The sequence below is a fragment of the Saccopteryx bilineata genome, chromosome 3 (genome assembly GCF_036850765.1).
Source record: "Saccopteryx bilineata isolate mSacBil1 chromosome 3, mSacBil1_pri_phased_curated, whole genome shotgun sequence".
NCBI lineage: Eukaryota > Metazoa > Chordata > Mammalia > Chiroptera > Emballonuridae > Saccopteryx > Saccopteryx bilineata.
This window is the reverse complement of record NC_089492.1, coordinates 210,000,057-210,020,339: the sequence shown is the minus strand read 5'-3', so window position 1 is coordinate 210,020,339 and position 20,283 is coordinate 210,000,057. Positions and strand designations below refer to the sequence as shown.

The 20,283-nt window shown below is 37.1% G+C and overlaps 1 pseudogene; it reads right to left on the bottom strand.

Annotated features, from left to right (window-relative positions):
- Positions 1–623: 623 nt before the first annotated feature.
- Positions 624–20,283, bottom strand: part of LOC136329986 (guanylate-binding protein 7-like) — a 329,745-nt pseudogene continuing 310,085 nt past the window's right edge.

Below are 20,283 nucleotides of genomic sequence, written 5' to 3'. Positions count from 1 at the left end.
GCTTTTAACATTTTGATATGTATTTGCCTCAATTTGTACTCTCCTAGCACATCGGAGAGACTGCCAGTTTCCTGAACCATTCATTGTCTATCTAGTGTCTTATCAAAACTTTCTTTCTAGACCATCTGACTGGTGACACAGCAATCTCCTCGTTTTACTTTGCAAGTCTGTTATAATCAATGAAGTTAAATATTTTTGCCTATTTAAAACATGTGGTTGTTGCTATTTGCTCTCTGTTTATAGGGATCATTGTAGCTGAAGAAATAAAATCCGTGACTGTAATACAGATTACCAGTGTTTTCTTCACCTTACCATTTGTTTCCTTTTTTGTTTGTTTTACTTAAATTTTTAATATGAATAAATCATTTTCTAACTTGTGTTTTATTTCTCTAAATTAATTAATTCTATCGAAATTAAGCCTTTTTTTGTACATAAGGCACTGATGTTCTTTGGTAATCATTCTTTATTTCTAAACTTTTTTTGGTGAACCTACAATGACACACATACTTGAAAAAGACTCATAGTGTTATACTATTAAGACACAATGAACTTTCTATAAAATATTTACTGAAAATTCTTAGCCTATCTAAAAATGCATAGCCCTAACATTTTCACTCCAGCAATTATCTTCCCTGCTTTCCCACCGAGTGCTCCAAGTAATACACCACCTGCCACACTATTTCTTTTAGTATTGAAGGCCAACTGTTTTTAGTTGTTTGAACCTCTTTCTTTAAGTCGATTTATCTCTTTCATCATCTCTTCAGATTTCTTTTCAAATCCTTCATTAAGTAGTTCTGCTTGCATCTGTAAAAGGGAGAGAGTTGTCTTATGAAAGTTCCATATAATCATCCCTTTGTATTTAATGATTGCAGCAGCTCAGCACATTCTATTTCTCTACTAGCTTACATGGTAGTTGATGTATTTGTCCACAATTTCCAGCTATTTGTTTCCTGATAGTGGGAGTACCCATGGTTTCAACCTTCCTAGGGTCTTTCAGCACAATCTCACGGGTGTTGGAGAAGAGTTTGGCTGAGCTAGAATGACAACTATCCCGGGAATGTGTTCCTGTTCTAAGGATGTTTTTTGGGAAGAATGGAAGTTTAATTCTATTTCCTGATTCCACTGAAATAGGATGACTACACACATGCAACACATAATGGGAATTCTGACTCTGTATAACACTGGTTATCACACTGCAAGTTGGGACAAAGGATGCATGGTACTCTGGGTGTACAGAATGAATCAGGAAGACCTAGAAACTGATGCAGCATATTTAAGAGTTTTCAGCATTTTATATATCATATTAGACACAATCTGATATTTTCAACCAAATGAGTCTATATTAAGTTTTATTGATGGTTGTAACAAACATCCTAAGGTCTGAGGTCCTATTCACTTAGGGGCACAATGAGAACCTGAAATCACCACAAACAGCAGTTCAGGAGCCTGGAGCAAGTCATTTGTACCCTGCAAACTCTAATACTACAGAAGATGTGGAGTTTTTTAGATTTAGGGAATTAGAAGATCAGATTAATCTGACAATTCACTGAGTCATATGCCTTTGGATTTCCTTCAGGGTTTCTGACTTTAAAGTTTTTCTCTTCCCTTCATGAGGAAGCAGGTTCCTGTCCTTTAGGCTTTGCCCCAAACCCACATGGACTTACCTTCAGCTTGTGCTCCAGCACCCTTTCCTGTTCTCTCAGGATGTTTTCTCTTTCTCTCTCCATTTTCTCCTTCAGTTGGGTTATGTTTTCCTTGAAACTCTTCTCTTGAGCCTCCAACTTTTCCTCCTGTTCCTTCTGTTTCTGTCTTAGCAGCTCCTTTTCCTTCTCAGCTTCTAAATCCTTGACACGCTCAGCTGTTCCCCAAGGGTTGTAGAGAGGAAAGAATAGCAGTTATAGCTGAGCTGTACTCCCCTAATTTCAGGGACTAAAATGACTTTAAAATGGTAAGGAGAAATCTGTTTCAGAATGTGTTGGAAAGGCATTAACTGATTCAATGAGCTACCAGAATATCCCTGGTTATTTTCAGTTTAGTAGAGTTGTAGGACAGAAGGACAGGAAGCACCTTGTTTCAGGAAGGTTTTGCTCTCACACCTGTTACAGGGCACTGCAGGAGCCTCCCCTCCCTGTGGTCAGAGCCCTGCCCCGTACCTGCTAGAGCCTTCTCCCCAGCAGTGAGGGCTTTGTCTGCCTGCAGGATGGATTCCTTTGTTGCAGCCTGTGACTGCAGGAAAGTCTGGAAAACCTCATTTGCCTTAAAAAAAATAAATAAAGCAAACAAAGAAGAGCAAAGATTTGTTATTCAATAAAACTACAAATTTGATCCTGAAAATTCTTCATCCTTCTTAGGATCCCATATTAATTATCTTTCGCCACAGCCACAATAAAAAATTCAACCTCTTTGGTAGAGTAAAACTCTGTATAGCAGCCTCCTTTCTAGCTCCCTAGCTTCTTGTCTTAACGATGCCACCATCACAAACCCAGGTTCCAGACAGCCAGATTTAGGTACAATTCTACAAACACTCATCCTCTATTATTACACTACCTGCACATTATTTTTCTTTGACTGGATTCTCCTCTACCCTTTCTTTATTCAGATAGCATTTATTGATACTTTGGCTTGCAGCTTCTACTTTCTCTTCCAGGAAGATCTGCTGAATTTCCTTCTAAGATTTGAATGGGATGTCAAGTACACAGACCTGACCCACCATCTCTACCACTCACTGACTGGCTGTGTGTGCTTAGACAGCTCAGTTAACATCTCAGTACATCACATTTCTTTTTTTTTTTTTTCTGAAGCTGGAAACGGGGAGAGACAGTCAGACAGACTCCCGCATGCGACCGAGGGGGATCCACCCGGCACGCCCACCAGGGACAATGCTCTGCCCACCAGGGGGCCATGCTCTGCCCCTCTGGGTCGTCGCTCTGCCGCTACCAGAACCACTCTAGCGCCTGGGGCAGAGGCCAAGGAGCCATCCCCAGCGCCCGGGCCATCTTTGCTCCAATGGAGCCTTGGCTGCGAGAGGGGAAGAGAGAGACAGAGAGGAAGCGGGGGGTGGTGGAGAAGCAAATGGGCGCTTCTCCTATGTGCTCTGGCCGGGAATCGAACCGGGTTCCCCCGCACGCCAGGCCGACGCTCTACCGCTGAGCCAGCCAGCCAGGGCCTACATCACATTTCTTACTTGTGTAATGGGGATGACAGCTGCGCCTATATTCATATTATTCTAAGAATTAAATTGATAATCCAAATACAGCACCTAAGGTGATACCTGTAACAGAAAGTGAGTGCTCAATATATGTTAGCCATCATCATCATCACTATCATGTATACTTGCATGATAACCATATCTCATCATATCCAACTGACTATTTATATGTCTTATTTCAGTAAGATCATAAGCTTTGGAGAACATTGTTTCTCTAATTATATACCATATTTCCCAATGTATAAGACGCTCCTACATATAAAATGCACCATAATATTGAGGTCTGAATTTTGAAAAAAAAAAGTATTATATAAAGTTATTGAACTCAAGTTTTATTCATCATAAAATTCATAAACTTCTCATCATTGTCAAAACTCTCATCCATTAGCTTGAGCTCATCTGTGTCTGATGATGAATCACTGTCTTTAACAATGAGTGCAAAATCAAGTGTGAAAAAATGGGACATGCAAGTTAAAAAGTCTGCCACCACTGTATAAGATGCAGCCAGTTTTTAGACCACAAATTTTAAGAAATAAGGTGTGTCATATACATGGGGAAATATGGTATTTCCTATATTAAGCACAAAAACTTTTTCACTGTTATTAAATAACACAGACACTCTTTTTATATATAGATTTTTAATAATAAATTTCATATTTGCAAAGATCTATTTCTGGTTTATTTAAGAGTATCTAACTAATTGTGTATACAAAAGCTGAAAATGTACAGACATCACCATGCTCTGCTTTCTCTGCACATATGGTCCCATGGTCTTAAATTTTCAAGAGAATCCACACAGACCCTGTGACTCCAGTGTGAAATTCTTTCCCCCTCTTTTTATACTTCACCTTAACTCCTTTCCTGGGCACCAGGTTATAGGACTTTTCAACCTTGTCCATTTCTTCTGAGTAGAGATTGTATCCTCCAGGCTGAGAGAAATTTCCTCTCATAGTGCCTTTTATCAGTGTCTCTGAAAGCTTTTTAAGCTGATCCTGGCAATATTTGACAGATGCCTCTTCATTCTGCAGCAAGAAGTCATCTTTCTTCTTCTCTATGATTTCCTGACAGGGAAATGTGGAGAAATCCGAGGGAAAGAAGCTGTTAGAAGGAAAGGTCGCCTGTGATTCTCTTGGAAGAAGTAGTCTGACTTGTGAATAATGTGGCAAAGTAGATAGATAAGTATGCTCACTTCCTCCCAGGACCACATCAAATTTACAACAAAATTATAGAACAATCAGCTTGGAGAATCATCTGTAGATTAGCATAACTGATATTCTTTCCTCTGTAAAATGCTTGGGGAACAGCTGAGCATGCCAAAAACTGAGAAGCTGAGAAGAAAAGGAGCTGCTAAGACAGAAAGAGAAGGAACGGGAGGAAAAGCTGGAGGCTCAAGAGAAGAGCTTCAAGGAAAATATAACTCAACGAAAGGAGAAAATGGAGAGAGAAAAATATAAAGAAGAAGCCACAATAAGATTGGTAGGAAGGACAGATATGTGGAACAAGCATGTCCCATACCTACAGTGTGGTAATTAAGAATTGAGGACAGCTTGGTTGGTCAGCCACCCCCCCTGTGGAATGATAAACCCCAGCCCATGGAACCAGTGCTTGGAAGAGGAGTTGCTGCAACATTTGGCTGTGAACACCTGAAAGGATTTTAAATGAATGAGAAGAAAGTCTTCTGAATCCAAAGTGTTACTTTTCAGGGGCCTGAAAAGGACTCACTTACTCATAAACTCACTTGCTCCATCCTTGCAGGGGTAGAAGTTTGAAAGGCTTCAGAGATATACAAAGATAAACTTAATTGGCTAGCTTCAGAAGATACAAAAGTCAGGGTAAAAACTGGTAAAAAGCCTCAACTCACATCATGGTGCCCACCAATGGGCTGCAAGCCTGATACTAGTGTCACCTGAGCTGTTCACAGCATAGTCTCTCCCAAGAACCATCACATCCAGTACAGGTGGCAACCAACTGCAGAGCATATTTTAACTCCCACCAAGAGGCCCTAAGGCAGATACAAATGGCAGTTGAACTTGAGTTACATTGGAACTTCTAAAAGGTTTCAGAACCAACACACCTGGTGGCCTGATTTAGTCCTCACCAGAGTACTGCACAGCCATTTTTAAAAAAGACGTATCTGAGTGGTAAGCTCGGTTGGCACCAGAACCATGCTATAAAGAAGCTTTTGCACTGTGATATCAGAATTCATACAACAGCTTATCCCTGTAGTCATGGCCAGACCTTACAGCCAGTCACCTGAAGGTCAATTCCACCTACTGATGTGTCAAAAGAAATGAAGGCTCACAACAAAAGGAGGGCACACAAATCCCTAGAGCAGCCAACTTAAGTTAACCAGGAAGACTGCACTATAGGTCACTACAGGACACTCTCTTCTTAATGACTGAAAGATTCCTTAACCTGGTGAAGGAAACAGACATATAAGTCCAGAAAGTGAAGAAAGTCCCAAATAAGATGAAGTCAAATAGGCCTGTCCTAAGATACATGATAATTAAAATGGCCAAGGTAAGAGATAAACAGAGAATCTTAAATGCAGTCAGAGAAAAGCAGTTAGTTATGTATAAGGAAGCTCCCATGAGACTGTCAGCTGATTTCTCAACAGAAACTATGCAGGCCAGAGATGATTAGCATGAAATAGTTAAAGTGGTAAAAAGCAAAGACTATAACCAAGATTACTTGACCCAATAATTTAATTTACACTTAAACAAGATAGAGTTTTGCAGACAAGAAAAAGTTGAAAGGTTCATCACCACCAAGCATATATTGCAAGAAATGTTAAAGGTACCTTTTTAAGTAAAAAAATCAAAAATAAATACAAATAAGGAAATATAGAAAAATAACCAATTCTCACTGACAAATTCAAACACTTAATAAAAGCAGTGGGTCAACTAAATATAAAGCTAGTACAAAGGTTAAAAGGCAAAAGTAGGAAGATTATGTGTAATTACAACAATAAACAAAAAATGCACATAAACCATACATACAGAGGAGTAAAAAACTAATGAAAAACAAACTTGGAAGAAGTAAAAATATTAGTGATTTTCAATTGTGTTCAAACTTAAGCAACCATCAACTAAAAGTAGAACAGAATAGACATAACATGGTGTATATGAAGCAAATGGAAAGTGCAAACCAAAAACTTATAAGAGATATACAAAAAATAAAAAGAAAAGGAGGCAAACACAATGCTGTAGAAAGTAATCAAAACATAAGAGAGCAAGAGAATAAAAAATAGAGAACTATAAAATCATTCAATAAACAATAAAATACTAAAAACTACATGCTCATCTATAATTACATTAACTTTAAACAGACTAAATACTCCAGTCAGAAACATGAGGTGGTTGAATAGATAAAAACACAAGAGTTGTGCATATGCTGCCTACGAGAGACCCACTTCCGATCAAAAGACACACACAAACCGAAAGTCAAGTGTTGGAAAAGAATAAAATTGCAGTAGCAATAGTTTTAACAGACAAGACTGACTTTCAAACACAGGCTGCAACAAGAGAGAAAGCAGGGCATTTAAAAATGATAAAGGCGTTCATCAAACAAAAAATATAACTCATAAATATCTATGCACATAAAGTAGGAGTATCTAAGTATATAAAGAAAATGTTGATAGACATAACTTCAGATATTGACATATACAGTTATAGTAGAGTAATTTACACACCACTGATATCAATAGATAGACCTCCAGCCAAAAAATAAACAAGGGAACACTGGCCTTAAAGTACACATTAATCCATCTTTTAGGATCACTACAGTATGAAACTAGAATTAAATGACAGGAAGAAAACTGAAAAACACAAACATATGGAGGCCCAATAATATATTACTAACCAAAGAAGGTGTTAACAATGAGATCAAAGGAAAAAAAAAGATATTTGAGACTAATGAAAATAGAAACACAAGTACCCAAAACTATGGGATACAGCCAATGGACATCTCAGAGGGAAATTTATAGACACACGGGCAGTGGTGGGATCCAGCTGGTTTTGCACTGGTTCAGTAGAACCGATACCTAGTTTTTTTGTTGAGTTTGGCAAACCGGTTGTTAAAATGGCACCTGGAACTAGAGTTCTCTCTAAGGTGGATGCCTGGGTAGCCACCCAATGTGGAAATCACAAATGTACATTCCTTACTCTTTTTTAACATTCATCTGCGCAACAGCATATTCTAAGTGTCCATAGTAATCTTCACTCTGTTCATAGGTGAAAAAAATCGCATGTGAGGATGCCAATCAAGAAGCAGTATGGAAATACCTTAAATAGAAGTTTTATTGTGTTTTGTCAGGTATTATTTAATATTTTTCATTAATATTTTAAAACACTTTCTTTTTTTATTTTTTTTATAATTTTATTTTTTTAATGGGGTGACATCAATAAATCAGGGTACATATATTCAAAGAAAACATGTCCAGGTTATCTTGTCATTCAATTATGTTGCATACCCATCACCCAAAGTCAGATTGTCCTCCGTCACCTTCTATCTAGTCTTCTTTGTGCCCCTCCCCCTCCCCCTTTCCCTCTCCCTCTCCCCCCACCCCCCATAACCACCACACTCTTATCAATGTCTCTTAGTCTTGCTTTTATATCCTACCTACGTATGGAATAATTCAGTTCCTGGTTTTTTGTGATTTACTTATTTCACTTTGTATAATGTAAAACACTTTCTTATAATCTAGTTTTGTATACCACTTTTATTGTTCGTATTCAAATATTAAATGCATAAAATAATATACTACCTTTTGGTGGTTTTTTTTTTATACTTAAAATGGTCATTAGGTCAGAGAACCAGTTGTTAAATTAATTGAATCCCACCACTGAATACAGGCCTACCTCAGAAAACAAGAAAAATCTCAAACAATCTATCCTTTCACTAAAGAAACCAGAAAAAAGAAACACAAAAAACATAGACCAAAGTAAGTAGGAGGAAGGAAATAATAAATAGGATGAAACAGTCTAAAAAATACCAATAGAAAAGAAAATATCAGAGAAGCCGAGAGCTGATTCTTTGAAAAAATATATGGAATTAATAATTCTTTAACCAGATTCATCAAAAAAAAAAAAAAGAGAGAGAGAGAGAGAAAGTTCAAGTAAATAAAGTCAGAATCAAAGAGAAACAACAACTGACGCAATAGAAATACAAAGGATTATAAGCATATACTATGATTAATTGTATGCTAACAATTTGGACAAGCTGGAAGAAATTCTTAGAAACATAAAATGTTTCAAAGCTGAATAGGGAAGAAATAAAAAATCTGAACAGATTGATAACTAATGAATTATTGATAGCTAATTAAATTGAATCAATGATAAAAAAAACTCACAACAAACATAAGCCCTTGACCAGATGGCTTTAGAGGTGAATTTAGAAAACATTCAAAGAAGTATTAGTACCTATTATTCTCAAATTATTCCAAAAAACTAAAGAAGACTGAAGACTTCCAAAGTACTTAAAGAGGCTAACATCATCCTGATATCAAAGTCAGACAAAATATTCCAAAAATAGAAATAGGAGTATAACTGATGAACATAAGTGCAAAGATCCTCAACAAAAGATTAGCTAACCAAATTTAGCAATACATTATAAAGTTCATATACCATGATCAAGTGGGATTTATTCCTGGGATGCAAGGTTAGTTCAACATTCGCAAATCAATGAATGAAGTAAATCACATAAACAAAATGAAAAATTAAATAATATGATCATGTTAATCAATGCAAAAAGTTTGACAATATCCAACATCAATTTATAAAATGGAGCAAATTTGGAATACAGGCTATATACCTCAACATAATAAAGGGCATGTATGACAAACCCTCAGATAACATCATACTCAATAGTGAAAAGAAAGTTTTTTTCTTTGAGATCAGGAAAAGACAAGCATGTCTACTTCCACCAATTTTATTCAATATCATATTGGACATCCTAGTCATAGCAGTCATTAAAAAAAAAGAAATAACGACATCTAAATTGAAAAGGAAGAAGTAAAACTGTCATTAATTGCAGATAACATAATTTTATATAAAGAGATCCCTAAAGAGTTCATTAAAAAACTATTAGAACTAATAAATAAATTCAGGAAAGTACAAAGATTCAAAGCTATGTAATATTCAGAAATTAACTGTAGTTTTATACATTAATAATGAATGATCAAGAAGATGATTTAAGAAAACAACCCCATTTATGACTATCTAACAAAGAATAAAATGCCTAGGACTAAATTTATCCAGTGAGGTAAAAGAATTGTACTTGTAAAACTAAAAGATGTGGATAAAAGAAACTGAAAACGATATAAAAACATGGAAAGAGGAGTGACGTCACGGAAATGGCGCCGTGAGAAGCGCGTCCGACAGCTCTCCCCTAAATCACAACAAATTTATCAACTAGAAACAGAAAAATTTATCCTCGGAGCATTCTGGAGTTCCACACAAACTGAAAGCAAAAGGACTGTTATCACTTGAATCTGAGAGACGAGGGTGTGGAGGAAGCTACCGCAGCGACGCTCATTCAAGCCGCCAGGGAGTGCGCCCGCGGTGAGTCAGCCCATATACTTGGGAACCGCAAGCCGCCGCTCGCGGCCGCGAGCCCGCGAGCTGCCGTGAACCCCCGCAAACCGCCACCGCGAGCTGCCGCGAGCCCCCGCGGAACCGCCACCGCGAGCGGCCGCCACGAGCCGCCGCGCGCGCGCCCGGTCCGGTTGAGCACTGCTGACGTTCCCAGCGGCCCGCACACTGCGAGTGGGGGTCGCCGGCCACCGGTGCCCGGAGCGCCCCATTCGCGCGCGTGCCTTGGGCATTCCACGCGCCCAGGGCGCCCTACTGGCCCGCACACCCAGGGGGCTCCATTATCCTGTGCCTGTTGCGGTCCAGCCGCCAGCGGCGGGGCGAGCGGGAGAGGCTTGGGAGATTCTCTCCGTGGGCGGGGCACCTCACCCAGCCATTCAAGCTAACAATCAAGCGTTGGGGGAGGGGTGCACGCAGGCAGCCTAAAATACCTTCTGAAACACAGCTGCGACCCAATCACTGAAATTAGCTTAACCCATAAAATCTGCGCACCCTCGGTTCTAATTGATAAGATCTCTCTCAGTTCAGCGATCCAAGACAAGAGGCGTGATATTTTTTAGTGCCTCTCGCTAAAGGGGGCGGGGGCAACTTCTGATTGATAGAGCCTCCATATTCAGGGATAAACGCTAACAAGAAGGACTTGGCAGATAATAAGGTCTATACTACACTAGTCGTAAGCAGAGACTAGTGCCTCTTCTTCCCTGCAAAAACAGGCTACAAAGTGTGGAAAGCCTGGGTTGAGAGGTCCAACTAAATGATAGGCGCTGAACAGTCACCTTGACAACAATTGACTCCCACCCCCGCCTGATTACACTGGAGGCCCTGACTCTCAGAGCCTTTCCCAAAGCCTTGCACTGAGTGGGGATAGAGTGGGGATTTCCCAGCTCTTTGAGCCTCTTCCTCCCCAGGCAGAAGCAGTTGCAGCCTTATAGCTGGATCACCAGGCTGCTAATTCAGAAAGGGGGGACTAGGAGAGAGAATCCAGGAAAGCAAACTCTCTCATCGTTGGACCCTGCAAACGCCAACAAGCCTTTACTTCCAGCAAGACTAAAGCCAATTATATGACATTGCCATAGAATCCCATCAACTGCAAATCCCTAACTAAGAGTGACACAGGGGCAGAGCCTGGGGTACAGAGTCACCGACTAGGAAGAGGGAGAGAAAAGAAAAAGGAAGAAGTTAACCTCTCAAAATCAAGAAAAACCCACAGACTTTACAACTTGATCCACTAATTTTTTTTTTTGTTGTTGTTGTTGTTGCTTGTTTCTTCTATCTTTTTGCCTTTATTTCCTCCACCTCGGTCCTTCTATTCTCTGCCCATCTTATGCTTCCCCTTTCTTGAACTACACTACCCATGAGTGTTGCATTTTATTTTTCTTCTTCATCCTCACCCTCCTTTAAGGTAATACTCCAAAACACTTAACTCTCACTCTCTCCTCTTTTGTTTTTTTTTTTTTTGTCTTGCTTTATTTTGTTTTTTTCTCCTCCTATTTTATTTCTTCCTTCGTTTTTCTCTTTTTCTTATTTTTTCCTTTCTATTCGTTTTTTCTTTTCTCATTTTACTTTCCTCCCATATAATCCTCAATCACGAACAAATTAATTAATTTGGGACTCAAGGCTTTTTTTTGGTTTTATTTCCCTTTTTTGCTTTTGTTTTTATTTTTTTTTCTCTCTTGTTTGTTTATTTTTGTGGCATTTTGGGTCCTCCCAACCGAAGGTCTCCATTGTATTTAGTCTTCGCTCCACTTAATACAACAGATTTTTACTTATTATTTTTATTTTTTCTTCTTTATTATTCTTTTTTGGTCCTTTTTTCTGATTCCCTCTTATCCCTCTCATTATATCTCTTAGTTGACCATCACTTACAAGCAAATCATCTTATGCTTGTCTAAGATTTTCTTCCTTTTTTTTTTTTTTTTTTTTTTTTTTGCATTTAGTAGGTCCCTACTCCCTTTTTTTGCCCCTTGAACTCTTCACCCCAAATCAGGCCCTCCATTATAGGCACAATATTTCCCTGAGGAGGGGAGAGGAGGGAAAGAGAAGAGAGAAAAAAGGGGGAAATAATAAATTATTACTGTTTTTTTTTTGTGGGGTGTTTTACCCTTTTTTTTTTTTTTTTCTTTTTACTCTTTATTAATTCTAATTAGTGCTATCAATAAGACCACCCTCAGATGCCGATAAGAAAGAGGAAATCGAATATTATGGATACAAAAGAAAGAGAGGTAACACAAATAGATGTGGAAAAATCTATGGAGAAAAGACTTAACATATTGGAAGCCTTGGAGCTAAATGACAGAGAATTTAAACTAGAAATCTTAAAAATACTCAGAGATATACAAGAAAACACAGAAAGGCAATATAGGGAGATCAGAAAACAACTCAATGAACACAAAGAATATATTACCAAGGAAATTGAAACTATAAAAACAAATCAAACAGAAATGAAAAACTCAATTCACGAGCTGAAAAACGAGGTAACAAGCTTAGCTAACAGAACAGCCCAGATTGAAGATAGGATTAGTGAAATAGAAGACAAACAACTTGAGGCACAACAGAGAGAAGAAGAAAGAGACTCAAAAATAATAAAAAACGAGAAAGCCCTACAGGAATTGTCTGACTCCATCAGAAAGAATAACATAAGAATAATAGGTATATCAGAGGGAGAAGAGAAAGAAAATGGAATGGAGAATATACTCAAACAAATAATAGACGAGAACTTCCCAAGCCTGTGGAAGGAACTAAAGCCTCAAATTCAAGAAGCAAACAGAACACCAAGTTTTCTTAACCCCAACAAACCCACTCCAAGGCACATCATAATAAAGATGACACAAAACAATGACAAAGAAAAAATTCTCAAGGCAGCCAGGGAAAAGAAGAGTACAACATATAAAGGAAGGCCTATTAGATTATCATCAGATTTCTCAGCAGAAACTCTACAAGCTAGAAGAGAGTGGACCCCAATATATAAAGCCCTGAAAGAGAGGAACTTTCAGCCAAGAATACTATACCCATCAAAGCTATCCTTCAAGTATGAAGGAGATATAAAAACATTCACAAATACAGAAAAGATGAGAGAATTTATCAACAGAAAGCCCCCACTCCAGGAAATACTAAGGGGGGTTTTCCAACCAGATTCAAAGAACAAAAGAAAACAACACCACAAGTAACAGCTCCACCAAGAACACAATAAAACCAAACTTAAACTGTGACAACAAAGGAAAAAAAGGGGGGAGAGGATGGAGATTAACAGTAGCAAAGGATGATGAAGTACAGAAATACTTATAAGATAGGGTACTACAATGAATATGGTAGGTACCCTTTTCATTACTTAATGGTAACCACCCTTAAAAAAACCACCACAAAAACACTTGACTTAAAAAAGGTAGCAACAGAGGAAAGAAGTATGGAACACAAACAAACAAAAACAAATGATAGAAAAACAAAAGAGAAGAATCAAACTAGATACAAAACTAACAGAAAGCAATTTATAAAATGGCAGTAGGGAACCCACAAGTATCAATAATTACACTAAATGTAAATGGATTAAACTTACCAATAAAAAGACACAGAGTAGCAGAATGGATTAAAAAAGAAAATCCAACTATATGCTGCCTACAAGAAACACATCTAAGCAACAAGGATAAAAACAAATTCAAAGTGAAAGGCTGGAAAACAATACTCCAAGCAAACAACACCCAAAAAAAAGCAGGCGTAGCAATACTCATATCTAATAATGCTGACTACAAGACAGAAAAAGTACTCAGAGACAAAAATGGTCATTTCATAATGATTAAGGGGAAGTTGAATCAAGAAGACATAACAATCCTTAATATATATGCACCAAACCAAGGAGCACCAAAATATATAAGACAGCTACTTATTGACCTTAAAACAAAAACTAACAAAAATACAATCATACTTGGAGACCTCAATACACCGCTGACGGCTCTAGATCGGTCATCCAAACAGAGAATCAATAAAGATATAGTGGCCTTAAACGAAATACTAGAACACCTGGATATGATAGACATCTACAGGACACTTCATCCCAAAGCGACAGAGTATACATTTTTCTCTAGTGTACATGGAACATTCTCAAGAATTGACCATATGTTGGGCCACAAAGACAATATCAGCAAATTTAGAAAAATTGAAATTGTACCAAGCATATTTTCTGATCATAAAGCCCTGAAACTAGAATTCAACTGCAAAAAAGAGGGGGAAAAACCCACAAAAATGTGGAAACTAAACAACATACTTCTAAAAAATGAATGGGTCAAAGAAGAAATAAGCGCAGAAATCAAAAGATATATACAGACAAATGAAAATGAAAATACGACATATCAGAATCTCTGGGATGCAGCAAAAGCAGTAATAAGAGGAAAGTTCATATCACTTCAGGCCTATATGAACAAACAAGAGAGAGCCGAAGTAAACCACTTAACTTCACACCTTAAGGAACTAGAAAAAGAAGAACAAAGACAACCCAAAACCAGCCGAAGAAAGGAGATAATAAAAATCAGAGCAGAAATAAATGAAATAGAGAACAGAAAAACTATAGAAAAAATCAATAAAACAAGGAGCTGGTTCTTTGAAAAGATCAACAAAATTGACAAACCCTTGGCAAGACTTACCAAGGAAAAAAGTCACAGGACTCAAATAAATAAAATCCAAAATGAAAGAGGAGAGATCACCACAGACATCATAGAAATACAAAGAATTATTGTAGAATACTATGAAAAATTATATGCCACCAAATACAACAACCTAGAAGAAATGGATAAATTCCTAGAACAATACAACCTTCCTAGACTGAGTCATGAAGAAGCAGAAAGCCTAAACAGACCAATCAGCAGGGAGGAAATAGAAAAAACTATTAAAAATCTCCCCAAAAATAAAAGTCCAGGCCCAGACGGTTATACTAGTGAATTCTATCAAACATTCAAAGAAGACTTGGTTCCTATTCTACTCAAAGTCTTCCAAAAAATTGAAGAAGAAGCAATACTTCCAAACACATTTTATGAGGCCAACATAACCCTCATACCAAAACCTGGCAAGGATGGCACAAAGAAAGAAAACTACAGACCAATATCTCTAATGAATACAGATGCTAAAATACTAAACAAAATACTGGCAAACCGAATACAACAACATATTAAAAAAATAATACATCATGATCAAGTGGGATTCATCCCAGAATCTCAAGGATGGTTCAACATACGCAAAACGGTTAACGTAATACACCATATCAACAAAACAAAGAACAAAAACCACATGATCTTATCAATAGATGCAGAAAAGGCTTTTGATAAAATACAACACAATTTTATGTTTAAGACTCTCAACAAAATGGGTATAGAAGGAAAATATCTCAACATGATAAAGGCCATATATGATAAACCATCAGCCAACATCCTATTAAACGGCATAAAACTGAGGACTTTCTACCTTAAATCAGGAACAAGACAGGGTTGTCCACTCTCTCCACTCTTATTCAACGTGGTGCTAGAAGTTCTGGCCAGAGCAATCAGACAAGACAAAGAAATAAAAGGCATCCATATCGGAAAAGAAGAAGTAAAGCTATCACTTTTTGCTGATGATATGATCCTATACATCGAAAACCCGAAGGACTCCACAAAAAGATTATTAGAAACAATAAACCAATACAGTAAGGTCGCAGGATACAAAATTAACATACAAAAGTCCATAGCCTTTCTATATGCCAACAATGAAATATTAGAAAACGAACTCAAAAAAATAATCCCCTTCACGATTGCAACAAAAAAAATAAAATACCTAGGAATAAACATAACAAAGAACGGAAAGGACCTATATAATGAAAATCACAAAGCATTGTTAAGGGAAATCGAAAAAGATACAATGAGATGGAAAAATATTCCTTGTTCTTGGATAGGAAGAATAAATATAATCAAAATGGCCATATTACCCAAAGCAATATACAAATTTAATGCAATTCCCATCAAAATCCCTATGAGATTTTTTAAAGAAATGGAACAAAAAATCATCAGATTTATATGGAACTATAAAAAACCCCGAATAGCCAAAACAATCCTAAGGAAAAAGAATGAAGCTGGGGGCATTACAATACCTGACTTTAAACTATATTATAGGGCCACGATAATTAAAACAGCATGGTATTGGCAAAAAAATAGACACTCAGACCAATGGAACAGAATAGAAAGCCCAGAAATCAAACCACATATATATGGTCAAATAATCTTTGATAAAGGGGCCAACAACACACAATGGAGAAAAGAAAGCCTCTTCAACAAATGGTGTTGGGAAAACTGGAAAGCCACATGCAAAAGAATGAAACTCGACTACAGCCTGTCCCCGTGTACTAAAATTAATTCAAAATGGATCAAAGACCTAAATATAAGACCTGAAACAATAAAGTACATAGAAGAAGACATAGGTACTAAAATCATGGACCTGGGTTTTAAAGAACATTTTATGAACTTGACTCCAATGGCAAGAGAAGTGAAGGCAAAGATAAATGAATGGGACTACATCAGAATTAAAAGTTTTTGCTCAGCAAGAGAAACTGATATCAAAATAAACAGACAGCCAACTATATGGGAACTGATATTTTCAAACAACAGCTCAGATAAGGGCCTAATATCCAAAATTTACAAAGAACTCATAAAACTCAACAACAAACAAACAAGCAATCCAATAAAAAAATGGGAAGAGGACATGAACAGACTTCTCCCAGGAAGAGATACAAATGGCCAACAGATATATGAAAAGATGCTCAGCTTCATTAGTTATTAGAGAAATGCAAATCAAAACTACAATGAGATACCACCTCACCCCTGTTAGATTAGCTATTATCAACAAGACGGGTAATAGCAAATGTTGGAGAGGCTGTGGAGAAAAAGGAACCCTCATTCACTGTTGGTGGGACTGTAAAGTAGTACAACCATTATGGAGGAAAGTATGGTGGTTCCTCAAAAAACTGCAAATAGAACTACCTTATGACCCAGCAATCCCTCTACTGGGTATATACCCCAAAACCTCAGAAACATTGATACGTGAAGACACATGTAGCCCCATGTTCATTGCAGCACTGTTCACAGTGGCCAAGACATGGAAACAACCAAAAAGGCCTTCAATAGAAGACTGGATAAAGAAGATGTGGCACATATACACTATGGAATACTACTCAGCCATAAGAAATGATGACATCAGATCATTTACAGCAAAATGGTGGGATCTTGATAACATTATAAGGAGTGAAATAAGCAAATCAGAAAAAAACAAGAACTACATGATTCCATACATTGGTGGAACATAAAAATGAGACTAAGAGACATGGACAAGAGTGTGGTGGTTACCAAGGGTGGGGGGGGAGGGAGGACATGGGAGGGAGGGAGGGAGAGTTAGGGGGAGGGGGAGGGGCACAGAGAACTAGATAGAGGGTGACGGAGGACAATCTGATTTTGGGCGAGGGGTTTGCAACATAATTTGATGACAAAATAACCTAGACATGTTTTCTTTGAATATATGTACCCTGATTTATTAATGTCATCCCATTACCATTAATAAAAATTTATTAAAAAAAAAAAAAACATGGAAAGATATACTACAGCCATATATGGGAAGAATTAACATCATTAAAATGTCCATAATATTTAAGCAATTGATACATTCAATGCAATTCCTGTCAAAATACCAATGACATTCTCACAGAGCTAAATAATCCTAAAATTTATGTGAAACCATAAAAGACCCTGAAGAGGCAAAGCAGTCATGAGAAAGAAGAACAAAGTTGGAGATATGCTCCTTGATATGAAACTATACAATCTATAGTAATCAAAACAGCATGGCACTGACATAAAAACAGGTACCTAGGTCAATGGAAGAGAATGGGGACCCAAGACACAAGCCCCCACCTATTGATGAATTAATCTGTGATAAAGGAGGCAAGAATATGCATGGGATAAAGACAGTCTCTTCAATAAATAGTGTTGGGAAAACTAGACAGACATATATACAAGAATAAACACAAAATGAATTACAGATTTAAATGTAAGAACTGAAATCCTAAGACTTTGACATCACTTCTAGTTTTACAGATATATGCTGTCTCCTTGGGCAGGGGAAACAATAAACAAACAAACAAATGAGACTAACTTAAACTAAAATGTTTTTTGCAGAGAGAAGAAAACCATCAATAGGAAAGTATGGTGGTTCCTCAAAAAACTGCAAATAGAACTACCTTATGACCCAGCAATCCCTCTACAAACATTGATACGTGAAGACACATGTAGCCCCATGTTCATTGCAGCACTGTTCACAGTGGCCAAGACATGGAAACAACCAAAAAGCCCTTCAATAGAAGACTGGATAAAGAAGATGTGGCACATATACACTATGGAATACTACTCAGCCATAAGAAATGATGACATCAGATCATTTACAGCAAAATGGTGGGATCTTGATAACATTATAAGGAGTGAAATAAGCAAATCAGAAAAAAACAAGAACTACATGATTCCATACATTGGTGGAACATAAAAATGAGACTAAGAGACATGGACAAGAGTGTGGTGGTTACCAGGGGTGGGGGGAGGGAGGACATGGGAGGGAGGGAGGGAGAGAGTTAGGGGGAGGGGGAGGGGCACAGAGAACTAGATAGAGGGTGGCGGAGGACAATCTGACTTTGGGCGAGGGGTACGCAACATAATTTAATGACAAAATAACCTAGACATGTTTTCTTTGAATATATGTACCCTGATTTATTAATGTCATCCCATTACCATTAATAAAAATTTATTTAAAAAAAAAAGAAAAAAAAAGAAAACCATCAATAAAACAAAAAATTACCTACTGAATAAAAAAAGATATTCACCAATGATATATCTGGTAAAGGGTTATATTCAAAATATATAAGGAATTCATACAACTTAACACACACACACACACACACACACACACACACAATTAATAAAAGGGCAGAAGGCCTGAATAGACACTTCTCCAAAAGAAACATTCAGAATGCCAAAAGACATACAAAGATGCTCAATATCACTAATCATCAGGAAAATGCAAATTAGAACCACAGTGAGATATCACCTCACACTTGTCAGAATGGCTATCATCAACAAACAAACAAACAAACAAACAAATGTTGGCAAGGATGTGGAGAATAGGGAACTGTCATGTTCTACTGGTGGAATTTTAAATTGGTGCAGTCACCATGAAAATTAGTAAGAAAGCTCCTCAAAATATTAAAAAGTGAGTATTATACTGAATAAAATAAGTCAGACTAAGAAAGACAAATACCATATAATTTTACTTATATGTGGAATCTAAAAACAAAATAAATGTAAAAACAAAATGGAAACAAACTCATAGAGAAGAAATTAATGGCTGCCAGATGGACGGCATGCAGTTTGGGGCAATGGGTGAAAAAGGGGAAGGGATTAAGAAGTATAAAGTACCAGTTAGAACAACAGTCATGGGGATGTGATGTACAACATAAAAATATAGCCAATAATACTGGAGGAACATTGTCTGTTATTCCAGTGTAAGATGGGTACTAGGCTTTTTGGGATGAGCAATCTCTAAGTTATGTAAGTGTCTAATCACTACACTATATACCCGAAAGAAATATAGTATTGTATGTTAACTGTTATTGAAATAATTAAAAAAAAAAAAAAAAGAAGCAGTCTGATAGCATCAGGGTGGACTAGGAATTGCAATCACCAAGCATCATGTGGAAAGTCCCTTATTTGCTTTGGCTCATGCTCAACACCTGTGAAATGATGGGGTTGGTAGACATGAATTCCATGTGCCTTTCCCCCAACTGATATAAAATTGACAATAACATATTATTTCAGGTGTACAATAAAAGAATCAGTATTTGTATATATTGTGAAATGATAACCACAGTAAGTCTAGCTAACATCCCACACCTTACATAGTTAGAAACATTTCTTTCTCTTTTTTTCTACTTCATTGAATTTATTGGTGTGAAATGGGTTAACAAAATTATATAGATTTTAGGTGCACAGTTCTACCAATAATCACTGTATTGTGTGTTCACTATCCCAAGTGAAAAATCTCTGCCCATCATTTATTTTCCTCTTGATAAATAGTTGTAAGATTTACTCACTAACAACTTTCAAATATGTAATCTAGTATTATGCATGTTTTCTTTTTCAGAAGTAAGATTAATAGACAACAAACAATGGAAAATTCAACAGGAATTTCCTCTGCAAATTTGGGATACTATGGAAAAAAAGACAGAATGGGGCAAAAGGAGGTTTACAGCTGTGAGTACACAAAATACAGAGTTTATTCTTGTGTAATTTATTGATTATTTTCTTTTCTTTTTTTTTTTTTTTTTTTTTTTAATTTTTATTTTATTTATTCATTTTAGAGAGGAAAGAGAGAGGGAGAGAGAGACAGGGGGGAGGAGCTAGAAGCATCAACTCCCATATGTGCCTTGACCAGGCA